This window comes from Leucopleurus acutus, assembly GCF_964270905.1.
Source record: "Leucopleurus acutus genome assembly, chromosome: X".
Classification (NCBI taxonomy): domain Eukaryota; kingdom Metazoa; phylum Chordata; class Mammalia; order Artiodactyla; family Delphinidae; genus Leucopleurus; species Leucopleurus acutus.
Window position 1 is genome coordinate 116,185,337 of NC_139148.1, and position 15,696 is coordinate 116,201,032.

General features: G+C 41.9%; 1 pseudogene across 1 annotated transcript; it reads left to right on the forward strand.

Annotated features, from left to right (window-relative positions):
- Window positions 1–3,945: 3,945 nt before the first annotated feature.
- On the forward strand, window positions 3,946–13,132 carry LOC309978057 (dolichyl pyrophosphate Man9GlcNAc2 alpha-1,3-glucosyltransferase-like; annotated as a pseudogene). The gene is made up of 3 exons: window positions 3,946–4,220; window positions 11,806–12,144; window positions 12,262–13,132. The product of its transcript is annotated as a dolichyl pyrophosphate Man9GlcNAc2 alpha-1,3-glucosyltransferase-like (transcript).
- Window positions 13,133–15,696: the final 2,564 nt, after the last annotated feature.

The following is a 15,696-nucleotide window of genomic DNA, read 5'->3' on the forward strand; positions in this document are numbered from 1 at the left end:
GGGGCGGAGACGAGGGGAGGGGCCCAGGACTTCTCTCTCTACAGGACTATGGCTGAGCCTCAGCACGTGGAGAACAGAGTTCCTCTTCTTGGAATTGCGGAGTCCTCCCTTTCACCCCTTCCGCCCCTCACCCCTAGCGTAACCTTTGCCGACCCTCGGACCCGTACACCACTTGGGTGCAGTTCTGTGAACACGTTTTCCTACTTATCTTTGCATCTCTCAGTTGGAGACGTATCGCACCACTGGTTGTAGGTGTGGTTGCCTTGACCATAATAGGAAAGGCCCAAATATTGGTCAACATAATTCAGAGCAGCATAGTCAGAGAATAATGCACCTGCACCATGACCAGTTAATGTAAAGAGGGTTAAATGATAAGAAATCTCTTAATTTGGTATATTAAGAGATCAAAAGAAGATTATCAGTATAGAAAACGAAAGACAAAAGTAAGAGGTGTTGGATGCTTTCCAAATATGACGTTATATATTTCCATACGTGAGAATAAGGGAAAGAAATAACTAAGACATTAACCAGTTGAAGGAGGGAAAACTAACCATTACAGGTTATATATGAATTCATTTGTGTGGCTGAGTACAAAATTAATATATATTCTTTACAGGCTTTCATATAATTGAGAAAGTAATCAGTTAAAATAGACAATACTCTTAATGACTCAATTCAGAAAAGCAACTAAAATAATAGTGCCTAGGAATATACTTGAAAAATCGTAAAAGTCAAAGAACATTTTGAAATGCTAACGAGGGGATATACAGGAATACTCAGGCAAACACAAATGCATACCCAGGTCTGAAACAGGATGGCACAACATCTTAAAGATGTTAATTTTCCCTGTGTGAGGAGATAGAGGAGGTATGGACTTAGGTGCTGCCCCATACCAACAAGGTGACAGCAAATTTGTCTCCACCTTCTTGAGTTGCAACAGTGCTTGATGATCCCATGACCTTCAAGTGCAAAATATCTCTTGTGGGCCCGGCTAATACAGAATTATTCACAAGTAAAAAAAAATTCAAAGTATGTGAGACACTAGTTCTGTGACATTGGACATCAAGCAACCAGGGTAATATTCCCCACACGTGAAAAAACACTTAAAGTCAACTGTAGTATTGCCTCAGCTTACAGTCAGGAGCAAACATCCACCTTGCCTGTTTGTTTATGAGTGTGTGTTGGTTGGTTTGTTTACACTTGCTAATCCCAAATGGAAAGCAGATGTGAAAAGTCCTCCAAGATTCCCAAAGTTTTCTCTTGGTTTTTGCCCTGTAGGTCCTACCTTTCTGTTGAGGTAATACCTCCCTTCCCGTTATGTCTCTTTCCCCAAACCTAGGCCCCCTCTATCCAGAGCAGGCACCTCTTATTGCCACTGAGTCCCTCTGGGGGTGTTAGGGTGGGAGGTTGAACCAGCCCCAAGTTCTCCCTGGTCTGTGGATGGTGATAGCTCAGAGAACCTCCAACAGCTGAGGGAAGACACCGCACACTTGGCTGGGCAGCCAGTGGACCCAGGCATCCAAGCCACATCTGAATTGTGACAAAGATTCATTACTGGATTTCCATCACATGCTTGGGAAGGCCATCTGTTGCCACCTGTGGCTATGCTAGGCTGAAATGGAGTCTAGTTGGTAATAATACCCCAAATGTCACTGAACTTCTGCTCATCTGACTCCTCAGTCCCTTACAAGCTGCTCACCACCCAGAACAGCATTTCTAAGAATCTCTGAAGAGAGGAATACACACTGAAACAGAGCAGGATGCTATGGTCCTTCCCTCCCCACTTCCCCCCATGTCTTCCACCTGCCTTTTATCTGTAGAAAAGCTTTAGTCAAAGAATAAGTTTAATCAGAGAAGTGAGAAAATTTAGAAGCAAAGGAAAACAGTCAAACAGGACAAAATAATAATAACTTAATCATTAAGCGAAGTTAGTTCCTCCTTAGGGGCTATAGATAATATTCTGAGCCGTATCCTGTGAGCTGTCTTATAGATACTGAAACGCACACCAGGTGGAAGAAGTTAACTACATGATGACCAGGCTGTAGCCATGACATAAGCTGCCACAATTTCGAGAACTGTCCTCAAAGAAATGGGAACAAACCGACCCTGGAACTAAAGACTAACTGTACTTGAAACAATCAAGATGTCACTGATCAGACCACCGTATGACCAATTTCCAGATGACTGTCAGAGCTGACTGTTCTGTTTCTGCATGTAGCCCCCTCCCTCCACCTATACACCCCTGAAACTCTTGCCCACTGACTGTCAGTGGCGGGGAGTCGAGTCGACCTTTGGACAGGAGTTCTCCCCTGCCACCCACCTTGGTTGCCAGCCTCCGAAGTAAAGCAAACTTTCCTTTCCACCAGCCTTGCCTCTTATTGGCTTCAGAGCAGCGAGCAGTCGGACCCCACTTTCGATAACAACACTATGGGGACAGTATACTGGTTGGGATAAGGGTGAGCATAGCTGGGTGGGACTAGCTCACACCCTTAATGGGCGATTCATTCCTTAACACAGAGCTTAATAATAGGGATATTAAAAAGTTCCAGGTGCTATGGAAGACCAGGGGAGCTTCTTTGACCTCTGCATGCTGAGGAACCCCTCAGGCAGGATGTGACACTTTGCAGCTTGGGGCCCTTTAGACTGGATGACATGAACTGAGTTGCTGACACCTGCAGCCCAAGGTTTTCATAAAATCCCAGGGAAAGACCCGTTCCCACCCACCCAGTGGGCACATCTTCAGTCAGAACAGACCACAGAGGTCTTGCTCTCTTTTTCTCTAGAAGATTCTAAGGTCTGCAATGCAAACATTTCTTAGGCAGCTGAAAAGTCATCTCACAATTCTCTGGGACTGGGGTTCCTGAAACCAATTTTCAACTAAATATGCTAATTGGTACGATGTTTAACACATGATCAGACCGAGAGAGGAAATGTAATTCCAGTTTATTGAAAATTTCACACAAACAGTGGGTAGAGTATTGCAGACAATGCCAAAAAGATTCTGACTCCTCAGAGCCAGGTCTCACCTCTACACCCACTAAACTGCTTTCTACAACCACCCATGACTTTCTGCATTAGGGTTTTTTTCCTCACCCTTGGCGCATGCTGGACATGACCCAAAGCCAGCCGGAAGTGCGAGAGATTTATTACCCCTGGAAGTAGCTTTATTAAATAATAGTTGGGGTTTTGGTGGCTACATACGCCAGCTTCCTTGTCCCATACTTGAGATGGATTTGAGGTGCATTCTACACAGTCTCCCATAGTCCCCCCTCTCTGAATAAGCTCCAGTGACCCACAGCTCTCACCTCCTAGATCATCCCCCTTAACTGGCTGCCTTCCTTCTAAGGCTCATTTCCCCACACCCATACCACTGCTCCCTGGGATTCCCTCGCAAGTAAGCTATTTATATTCACGGGTCTGTCTCAGCGTCTGCTTCCTGGAAACACACACACAAAGACACCTCATGTATTAAAAATGCATTTAACTCACCCTGACACTCGAATGTTTGGCTAGAAGTAGAATTCTAGGCTCCAAGTTATTTTCCACCAATATTTGAAAGATATACTCTATACCATTATTTTACTCTTGGGCGTTCCTGCTTGCCTCATTATCTCCCTTTTTCTTTTTCTCTATTGATGAAGTATAGCAGGAATATGAAAATGTATGGAATGTATGGGAAACAGTATAAGGAATGTCTGTATATTCACCTCCCAGCTAAGGAAATAAAACTTCAAACGCAGTGACTACATTTGTCCCTCATGTAAACACTATCCTGAATTTGGGCTTTGCCATTCTCATGTCTGTGGAAGCCTTATGGAGAACAAGCAGGAGTCAAAACCCAATAATTTTGAAGCTCCCAGGTTGGTGGGCACGTGGAGATGCAGGGAGAGTGGTGCGCCTGGCGAGGGCGTGGAAGCTCTGTGTCCTTTCCTCATACCTGGCATTATGCATCTCTTCCATCTGCCTGTTCCTGCGCTATATCCTTTTACAATAAACCGGTCATCTAGCACTGGAAAACCTCCTATGTTTGGTGGTTATGAAGCAGAGAGACACTGGAAAGAAATTACTTATAATTTACCAAACAAGGGAATTTTAACAGCAGTGATAAAAAGGTACAATATTGGGGATTTGAGTATTCACCCCTTAAGCTTATTGTTGTCTCTTAGATGTATATATGGCAGAGTTTATAAATCCAGACTAGTTTGCTCTCTATATATCACGTGGATAGGAGATAAACTCTTTTTTTTTTTAACATCTTTATTGGGGTATAATTGCTTTACAATGGTGTGTTAGTTTCTGCTTTATAACAAAGTGAATCAGCTATACATATACATATGTTCCCATATCTCTTCCCTCTTGCGTCTCCCTCCCTCCCACCCTCACTATCCCACCCCTCCAGGCGGTCACAAAGCACCGAGCTGATCTCCCTGTGCTATGCGGCTGCTTCCCACTAGCTATCTACCTTACGTTTGTTAGTGTATATATGTCCATGCCTCTCTCTCGCCCTATCACAGCTCACCCTTCCCCCTCCCCATATCCTCAAGTCCGTTCTCCAGTAGGTCTGTGTCTTTATTCCTGTCTTACCCCTAGGTTCTTCATGACATTTTTTCCCTTAAATTCCATATATATGTGTTAGCATACGGTATTTGTCTTTCTCTTTCTGACTTACTTCACTCTGTATGACAGACTCTAGGTCTATCCACCTCATTACAAATAGCTCAATTTCATTTCTTTTTATGGCTGAGTAATATTCCATTGTATATATGTGCCACATCTTCTTTATCCATTCATCCAACGATGGGCATTTAGGTTGTTTCCATCTCCGGGCTATTGTAAATAGAGCTGCAATGAACATTTTGGTACATGACACTTTTTGAATTTTGGTTTTCTCAGGGTATATGCCCAGTAGTGGGATTGCTGGGCCATATGGTAGTTCTATTTGTAGTTTATTAAGGAACCTCCATACTGTTCTCCATAGTGCCTGAACCAATTCACATTCCCACCACCAGTGCAAGAGTGTTCCCTTTTCTCCACACCCTCTCAAGAATTTATTGTTTCTAGATTTTTTGATGATGGCCATTCTGACTGGTGTGAGATGATATCTCATTGTAGTTTTGATTTGCATTTCTCTAATGATTAATGATGTTGAGCATTCTTTCACGTGTTTGTTGGCAGTCTGTATATCTTCTTTGGAGAAATGTCTATTTAGATCTTCTGCCCATTTTTGGATTGGGTTGTCTGTTTTTTTGTTATTGAGCTGCATGAGCTGCTTGTAAATTTTGGAGATTAATCCTTTCTCAGTTGCTTCATTTGCAAATATTTTCTCCCATTCTGAGGGTTGTCTTTTGGTCTTGTTTATGGTTTCCTTTGCTGTGCAAAAGCTTTTAAGTTTCATTAGGTCCCATTTGTTTATTTTTGTTTTTATTTCCATTTCTCTAGGAGGTGGGTCAAAAAGGATCTTGCTGTGATTTATGTCATAGAGTGTTCTGCCTATGTTTTCCTCTAAGAGTTTGATAGTTTCTGGCCTTACATTTAGGTCTTTAATCCATTTTGAGTTTATTTTTGTGTATGGTGTTAGGGAGTGATCTAATCTCATACTTTTACATGTACCTGTCCAGTTTCCCAGCACCACTTATTGAAGAGGCTGTCCTTTCTCCACTGTACATTCCTGCCTCCTTTATCAAAGATAAGGTGTCCATATGTGTGTGGGTTTACCTCTGGGCTTTCTATCTCGTTCCATTGATCTATTTTTCTCTTTTTGTGCCAGTACCATAGTGTCTTGATTACTGTAGCTTTGTAGTATAGTCTGAAGTCAGGGAGCCTGATTCCTCCAGCTCCGTTTTTCATTCTCAAGATTGCTTTGGCTATTCGGGGTCTTTTGTGTTTCCATACAAATTGTGAAATTTTTTGTTCTAGTTCTGTGAAAAATGCCAGTGGTAGTTTGATAGGGATTGCATTGAATTTATAGATTGTTTTGGGTAGTAGAGTCATTTTCACAATGTTGATTCTTCCAATCCAAGAACATGGTATATCTCTCCATCTATTTGTATCATTTTTAATTTCTTTCATCAGTGTCTTATAATTTACTGCATACAGGTCTTTTGTCTCCTTAGGTAGGTTTATTCCTAGATATTTTATTCTTTTTGTTGCAATGGTAAACGGGAGTGTTTTCTTGATTTCACTTTCAGATTTTTCATCACTAGTATATAGGAATGCCAGAGACTTCTGTGCATTAATTTTGTATCCTGCTACTTTACCAAATTCGTTGATTAGCTCTAGTAGTTTCCTGGTAGCATCTTTAGGATTCTCTATGTATAGTATCATGTCATCTGCAAACAGTGACAGCTTTACTTCTTCTTTTCCGATTTGGATTCCTTTTATTTCCTTTTCTTCTCTGATTGCTGTGGCTAAAACTTCCAAAACTATGTTGAATAAGAGTGGTGAGAGTGGGCAAACTTGTCTTGTTCCTGATCTTAGTGGAAATGCTTTCAGTTTTTCACCATTGAGGATGATGTTGGCTGTGGGCTTGTCATATATGGCCTTTATTATGTTGAGGAAAGTTCCCTCTATGCCTACTTTCTGCAGGGTTTTTATCATAAATTGGTGTTGAATTTTGTCAAAAGCTTTCTCTGCATCTATTGAGATGATCAAATGGTTTTTCTCCTTCAATTTGTTAATATGGTTTATCACATTGATAGATTTGCGTATATTGAAGAATCCTTGCATTCCTGGAATAAATCCCACTTGATCATGGTGTATGATCCTTTTAATGTGCTGTTGGATTCTGTTTGCTAGTATTTTGTTGAGGATTTTTGCATCTATGTTCATCAGTGATATTGGCCTATAGTTTTCTTTCTTTGTGACATCCTTGTCTGGTTTTGGTATCATGGTGATGGTGGCCTCGTAGAAGGAATTTGTGAGTGTTCCTCCCTCTGCTATATTTTGGAAGAGTTTGAGAAAGATAGGTGTTAGCTCTTCTCTAAATGTTTGATAGAATTCACCTGTGAAGCCATCTGATCCTGGACTTTTGTTTGTTGGAAGATTTTTAATCACAGTTTCAATTTCAGCGCTTGTGATTGGTCTGTTCATATTTTCTATTTCTTCCTGGTTCAGTCTTGGCAGGCTGTGCATTTCTAAGAATTTGTCTATTTCTTCCAGACTGTCCATTTTATTGGCATAGAGTTGCTTGTAGTAATCTCTCATGATCTTTTTTATTTCTGCAGTGTCAGTTGTTACTTCTCCTTTTTCAATTCTAATTCTAATTCTATTGATTTGAGTCTTCTCCCTTTTTTTCTTGATGAGTCTGGCTAATGGTTTACCAATTTTGTTTATGTTCTCAAAGAACCAGCTTTTAGTTTTATTGATCTTTGCTATCGTTTCCTTCATTTCTTTTTCATTTATTTCTGATCTGATTTTTATGATCTCTTTCCTTCTGCTACCTTTGGGGTTTTTTGTTCTTCTTTCTCTAATTGTTTGAGGTTCAAGGTTAGGTTGTTTATTCGAGATGTTTCCTGCTTCTTAAGGTGGGCTTGTATTGCTATAAACTTCCCTCTTAGAACTGCTTTTGCTGCCTCCCATAGATTTTGGGTTGCCGTGTCTCCATTGTCATTTGTTTCTAGATATTTTTTTATTTCCTCTTTGATTTCTTCAGTGATCACTTCGTTATTAAGTAGTGTATTGTTTAGCCTCCATGTGTTTGTATTTTTTACAGATCTTTTCCTGTAATTGATTTCTAGTCTCATGGCCTTGTGGTCGGAAAAGATACTTGATACAATTTCAATTTTCTTAAATTTACCAAGGCTTGATTTGTGACCCAAGATATGATCTATCCTGGAGAATGTTCCATGAGCACTTGAGAAAAATGTGTATTCTGTTGTTTTTGGATGGAGTGTCCTATAAATATCAATTAAGTCCATCTTGTTTAATGTATCATTTAAAGCTTGGGTTTCCTTATTTATTTTCATTTTGGATGATCTGTCCATTGGTGAAAGTGGGGTGTTGAAGTCCCCTACTGTGAATGTGTTACTGTTGATTTCCCCTTTTATGGCTGTTAGTTTTTGCCTTATGTATTGAGGTGCTCCTATGTTGGGTGCATAAATATTTACAATTGTTATATCTTCCTCTTGGATCGATCCCTTGATCATTATGTAGTGTCCTTCTTTGTCTCTTCTAATAGTCTTTATTTTAAAGTCTATTTTGTCTGATATGAGAATTGCTACTCCAGCTTTCTTTTGGTTTCCATTTGCATGAAATATCTTTTTCCATCCCCTCACTTTCAGTCTGTATGTGTCTCTAGGTCTGAAGTGGGTCTCTTGTAGACAGCATATATATGGGTCTTGTTTTTGTATCCATTCAGCCAGTCTGTGTCTTTTGGTGGGAGCATTTAGTCCATTTACATTTAAGGTAATTATCGATATGTATGTTCCTATTCCCATTTTCTAAATTGTTTTGGGTTCGTTATTGTAGGTCTTTTCCTTCTCTTGTGTTTCTTGTCTAGAGAAGTTCCTTTAGCATTTGTTGTAAAGCTGGTTTGGTGGTGCTGAACTCTCTCAGCTTTTGCTTATCTGTAAAGGTCTTAATTTCTCCATCAAATCTGAATGAGATCCTTGCTGGGTAGAGTAATCTTGGTTGCAGGTTTTTCTCCTTCATCACTTTCAGTATATCCTGCCACTCCCTTCTGGCTTGGAGAGTTTCTGCTGAGAGATCAGCTGTTAACCTTATGGGGATTCCCTTGTGTGTTATTTGTTGTTTTTCCTTTGCTGCTTTTAATATGCTTTCTTTGTATTTAATTTTGGACAGTTTGACTAATATGTGTCTTGGTGTATTTCTCCTTGGATTTATCCTTTATGGGACTCTCTGTGCTTCCTGGACTTGATTAACTATTTCCTTTCCCATATTAGGGAAGTTTTCAACTATAATCTCTTCAAATATTTTCTCGGTCCCTTTCTTTTTCTCTTCTTCTTCTGGAACCCCTATAATTTGAATGTTGGTGCGTTTAATGTTGTCCCAGAGGTCTCTGAGACTGTCCTCAGTTCTTTTAATTCTTTTTCTTTATTCTGCTCTGCAGTAGTTATTTCCACTATTTTATCGTCCAGGTCACTTATCCGTTCTTCTGCCTCAGTTATTCTACTATTGATCCCATCTAGAGTACTTTTAATTTCATTTATTGTGTTGTTCATCATTACTTGTTTCATCTTTATTTCTTCTAGGTCCTTGTTAAATGTTTCTTGCATTTTGTCCATTCTATTTCCAAGGTTTTGGATCATCTTTACTATCATTAGTCTGAATTCTTTTTCTGGTAGACTGCCTATTTCCTCTTCATGTGTTAGGTCTGGTGGGTTTTTATCTTGCTCCTTCATCTGCTGTGTGTTTTTCTGTCTTCTCATTTTGCTTATCTTACTGTGTTTGGGGTCTCCTTTTTGCAGGCTGCAGGTTCGTAGTTCCCGTTGTTTTTGATGTCTGTCTCCAGCGGCTAAGGTTGGTTCAGTGGGTTGTGTAGGCTTCCTGGTGGAGGGGACTAGTGCCTGTGTTGTGGTGGATGAGGCTAGATCTTGTCTCTCTAGTAGGCAGGTCCACGTCTGGTGGTGTGTTTTGGGGTGTCTGTGGACTTATTATGATTTTAGGCAGCCTCTCTGCTAATGGGTGGGGTTGTGTTCCTGTTTTGCTAGTTGTTTGGCATAGGTTGTCCAGCACTGTAGCTTGCTGGTCGTTGAGTGAAGCTGGGTGTTGGTGTTGAGATGGAGATCTCTGGGAGATTTTTGCCGTTTGATATTATGTGGAGCTGGGAGGTCTCTTGTTGACCAGTGTCCTGAAATTGGCTCTCCCACCTCAGAGGCAGAGCCCTGACTCCTGGCTGGAGCAGCAAGAGCCTTTCATCCACACGGCTCAGAATAAAAGGGAGAGAAAGTAGAGAGAATTAGTAGAAGTAGGAAGAAAGAAAGAAAGGAAGGAAGGAAGGAAGGAAGGAATAAAGAAAGAAAGAAAGAAAGAAAGAAAGAAGAAAAGAAGGAAAGAAGGCAAGAAGGAAAGAAAGGAGGGAGGGAGGGAGGAAGGAAGGAAGGAAGGAGGGAAGGAAGGAAAAAAGACAGAAAGAAAGAAGATACAGTAAAATAAAATAAAGTATAATAAAGTTATTGAATTAAAAAATATTTAGAAAAAAAAGGGACGGATAGAACCTTAGGACAAATGGTGGAAGCAAAGCTATACAGACAAAATCTTACACAGAAGCATACACATACACCCTCACAAAAAGAGGTAAAGGGGAAAAAATCATAAATCTTGTTCTCAAAGTCCACCTCCTCAATTTGGGATGTTTCGTTGTCTAAAGGAGGGAAGGAAGGAAGGAAGGAAGGAAGGAACGAAAGAAAGAAAGAAAGAAAGAAAGATAGAAAGAAAGAAAGAAAGAAAAGTATAATAGAGTTATTAAAATTAAAATTAATTATTAAGAAAAAAAAATTTTTTTTAAATGGACGGATAGAACCCTAGGACAAATGGTGGAAGCAAAGCTATACAGACAAGATCTCACACAGAAGCATACACATACACACTCACAAAAAGAGGAAAAGGGAAAAAAATCATAGATCTTGCTCCTAAAGTCCACCTCCTCAATTTGGGATGAGTCGTTGTCTATTCAGGTATTCCACAGATGCAGGGTATATCAAGTTGATTGTGGAGCTTTAATCCGCTGCTCCTGAGGCTGCTGGGAGAGATTTCCCTTTCTCTTCTGTGTTCTCACAGCTCCCAGGGCTCAGCTTTGGATTTGGCCCCGCCTCTGCGTGTAGGTCGCTGGAGGGCGTCTGCTTTTTGCTCAGACAGGACGGGGTTAAGGAGCCGCTGATTCGGGCACTCTGGCGCACTCAGGCCAGGGAGGGAGGATGGGACGGAGGGGCACGGCGTGCAGGGCAGGTCTGCGGTGGCAGAGGCCGGCGTGATGTTGCACCAGCGTGAGGCGCGTGGTGCGTTCTCCTTGGGCCGTTGTCCCTGGATCCCGGCAACGTGGCAGTGGCAGGTTGCACAGGCTTCCCGGAAGGGAGGTGAGGATAGTGACCTGTGCTCGCATACAGGCCCCTTGGTGGCGGCAGCAGCAGCCTTAGCGTCTACCGCCCGTCTCTGGGGTCCGCGCTTTTAGCCGCGGCTCACGCCCATCTCTGGGGCTCCTTTAAGCAGCGCTCTTAAACCCCTCTCCTCGCGCACCAGGAAACAAAGAGGTACGAAAAAGTCTCTTGTCTCTTCGGCAGGTGCAGACTTTTCCCCGGACTCCCTCCCGGCTAGCCGCGGTGCACTAACCCCTTCAGGCTGTGTTCACGCCGCCAACCCCAGTCCTCTCCCTGCGCTCCGACCGAAGCCCGAGCCTCAGCTCCCAGCCCCGCCCGCCCCGGCAGGTGAGCAGACAAGCCTCTCGGGCTGGTGAGTGCCGGTCGGCACCGATCCTCTGTGCGGGAATCTCTCCGCTTTGCCCCCCACACCCCTGTGGCTGTGCTCTCCTCCGCGGCTCTGAAGCTTTCCCCCTCCGCCTCCTGCAGTCTCCACCCGCGACGGGGCTTCTAGTGTGTGGAAACTTTCCCTCCTTCACAGCTCCCTCCCACTGGTGCAGGTGCCGTCCCTATCCTTTTGTCTCTGTTTATTCTTTTTTTCTTTTGCCCTACCCAGGTACGTGGGGGGTTTCTTGCCTTTTGGGAGGTCTGAGGTCTTCTGCCACCATTCAGTAGGTGTTCTGTAGGAGTTGTTCCACGTGTAGATGTATTTCTGGTGTATCTGTGGGGAGGAAGGTGATCTCCGCGTCTTACTCTTCCGCCATCTTCCCAGCACCCAGAGATAAACTCTTGATGTGTACAACTGTGTTAATTGCTGATTGGCTGATTGACATACCTGGAGTGGTTTTGTACTGTTGTTGTTTAAAAGAAATCTCAAGTAAGAAAAAGATTGCTAATGCACTATGCATATCGCTGTGCCCAGGCCTCATTCTAATCAACTATGGACATTTTCAGTATAATTCTGTGAGTCTTGGCTTTGCTTTGTGTGGTATTCTTGGAGTATCTTGTGACTGGAATGTGCTAGGGTCACTGTCATTTTGCTTAGCTATAAATTATAAACAGTTGAAAATTTTACCACCCCTTACCTTTTTTTTTTAACATCTTTATTGGGGTATAATTGCTTTACAATGGTGTGTTAGTTTCTGCTTTGTAACAAAGTGAATCAGTTATACATATACATATGTTCCCATATCTCTTCTCTCTTGCGTCTTTTTTTTAACCTGGAAAGTGTTTTTTAAAAAGGCCTCAAAGGAAAGGGATTTGGTTTGTTAATTAAGCTAGCTTGTACTGTTGTGGCTTCCTTCATTCTCTGCTGGCTGTCATCCTTTACAGAAAGGGAACAAACCCTGCAAGTTCTGAGAAGACTCTTTCCAGGTGATCGTGGATTACTTGAGGATAAATGAGCCAATATCTGGTGCGGCTTCAGTGTCTTTCTGAACATCAAGGATATTCTGCCACATCACATCCACATAATAATCAGCTTTTGTTTTACATTTTTCAGCCTGCTTCCTGTATGTAAAATGAACACTTCAGCCCTCTCCCAAAGGATTCAAATTTACTCTAGTTGGCTGTGCACTATCATTCTTTTAATTTTCTTTTCAAGTACATGGAAAGTCCATTCTCTTGGTATCATTACCAGTCTGCCTGGTGTTAAGTGAGCTTCCTTTCATGTCTGCTTGGTTTTTACTTGTGTCAACATTTACAAAGCTACCTCTTCTATTGAAGGATGAACTCCTGATACCCACAGTTGTGACAATAATGGCATTTTTAATAGCTTGTGCAACTTCCTTTTCAATATTTGAAAAGACTTCTGAAGAAGAACTGCAGTTGAAATCCTTTTCCATTTCTGTTAGGAAATATCTTCCATGTTTTACATTTCTTCCCAGAATTATGCAACATTTGTTTCTTATCTCAACAATCACTATGGTCCTTGTGACACTGATGACTGTCACACTGGATCCTCCTCAGACATTACCGGACTTCTTCTCTGTATTGGTGTGTTTGTCTCCTGATTGAACTTCCTATTCTTCTTGGTATACTTTAACATTACAGTCATGTGGGATTCCAAAAATGGAAGAAATCAGAAGAAAATCAACTAGCTATATCCCCAAACAGATGTGAAAATGTTAACAGTACTAAAAGGTTTGGTGAACTTTTTACTATGAAAGAATGAAATTATCATTTTGAGAATCATGGAATTATTGGAAAGGAAATGGTGAAAAGTCATTGTTGTCTACACAAAATAAATATATATGGAGACCAAAGCCCAATGGAGGCTTTTATTTTCTAACTATTGAGTGGCCAAGACCTATTGTATTTTTACAAAGCAGAGATTAATCTTGTTCTGTTTCCAAGAATGCTGACATATATGAACGCAATTAAATGAATTTTCCTGAATCTAAATCTAAGTGGTTTCAATGTTCATTGCAGCTCTATTTACAATAGCCAGGACATGGAAGCAACCTAAGTGTCCATCGACAGATGAATAAAGAAGATGTGGCACGTATATACAATGGAATATTACTCAGCCATAAAAAGAAATGAAATTCAGTTATTTGTAGTGAGGTGGATGGACCTAGAGTCTCTCATACAGAGTGGAGTAAGTCAGAAAGAGAAAAACAAATACCGTATGCTAACACATATATATGGAATCTTAAAAAAAAATGTTTCTGAAGAACCTAGGGTCAGGACAGAAATAAAGACGCAGATGTAGAGAATGGACTTGAGGACATGGGGAGGGGGAAGGGTAAGCTGGGACGAAGTGAGAGAGTAGCATTGACATATATACACAACCAAATGTAAAATAAATAGCTAGTGGGAAGCAGCCGCATAGCACAGGGAGATCAGCTTGGTGCTTTGTGACCACCTAGAGGGGTGGGATAGGGAAGGTGGGAGGGAGAGGCAAGAGGGAGGAGGTATGGGGATATCTGTATATGTATAGCTGATTCACTTTGTTATAAAGCAGAAACTAACACACCATTGTAAAGCAATTATATTCCAATAAAGATGTTAAAAATAAATAAATAACTAAATCTAAGTGGTTTGAGTGAAGGATTTTTAATTTCTCATGATCATTAGTTCTAAACTTCTAGGGTCATTTTGTTTAAGTTAAATGGCCTTATTCCATCCTTCTGTTCTTTTTCTGTTATGACATGGTTCAAGGTTACCACTGCCATAAGCATTGATTCATGCCATGCTTCCCGTTAACTTGGCTCTGTTAATTCTGTATCACTCTAATTAGCTGAGGCCCATCTTTACTACAGTATTCAATTGGTAAAATAATCTATTATATTCATGTTGTTGTTTCTTATGTAAAGATGTGTTTTCTTTAGTCTCTGTGATAGAAATAAAACAATCATTTTCCCATTAAAAAAAACCCAATAATTTTGTTCTCTAACCCTTCCCAATGCCTCAGCCAACTCCATTCTACTGGGTTCTTCCTTCTCTGGTCCCCCTCATCAATCCCAGCGTCAGCCTCATGACTTTTTTGATCACTACCAGGTCTTCGGTGACCTTAGTATTCCACATGATCAGTGTTCAGTCGTTTGTATGTCCTGTTCAAGGTAATAATCACAACTCTAACCTTCTTTCAGTGTCAAAGCCTCTCCCTTCCCCCAGTTCAGGCCTGGCCCAGGCTGAAGCCTGCAGTAGGAAAGGGGAGCAAGGTGCGGTATGATGCTTCCACTGGGAATCAGCCAGCATTTGCTTCCCTCCCCTTTTGCAACCACTTGTCCCCCAGGGTCTGTTGAGCACAGGGAGGAACCAGAGGTCAGGGTCACAACCAGTCTCCCTATCTGGATGCAGTTTAGCAGCTGTTTAAATCTGTTTAAATTTTGTCCCTTGCTGAGGTGTTTCATGGCTACTTTGAAGACCACATCTCTGGGCCTTGAGTCCCTGTAGTTCCCCAACACATAGCCTCCACACAGGGGAAAACTCCCCCTACCTTCCCAGTCACTCCCATTTTAAATTTATTTGTGATTCTGACTTCTTCCCACTGTCTCTCTCAAACCTCAAGGGAGACAAATCAAGACCCCCAAGTGGCCTTCTTGAAGCCCTAATTACCCTAGTAAATCAGGGCACTTTCCACTTGTAAACGCAGCAGCTTTTCCAGCTTCTCTCAAGAGGGCCCCTCTTGACTCCAAACCCCCAGCCTCTATGTGAGTAAACATTCTCCAAAGGTGAGTAGCCAAAGTTCACATGTTTGTGGCCTTCGGGTAGCATGGAGAAGGGTCAGAAGTACAGATGGCACATGAACAAATAACACATCAAACCAAAAAACGTGGAAACAGCTTCAATTTTAAGGTTACATCAGGGAAAGACTTATTGATCCACACCATTTTCTTGGATTTTTCATAATCCTCGAGGATTATAAGGTGGGTAAGTCACATGACTTTTAGGTAAAGGCCAACTCCACCCTGGTGTTTTTTTTGTTCTTTTTTTTTTTTTTTTTTTGCGGTATGCAGGCCTCCCACCGCTGTGGCCTCTCCCGTTGCGGAGCCCATGGCTCACGGGCCCAGCCGCTCCGGGCGTGTGGGATCTTCCCGGACCGGGGCACGAACCCGCGTTCCCTGCATCAGCAGGTGGACTCTCAACCACTGCGCCACCAGGGAAGCCTGCACCCTGGTGTTTTTTGTGTCAGCGTCCACAGCCACTTTGTCAGCTC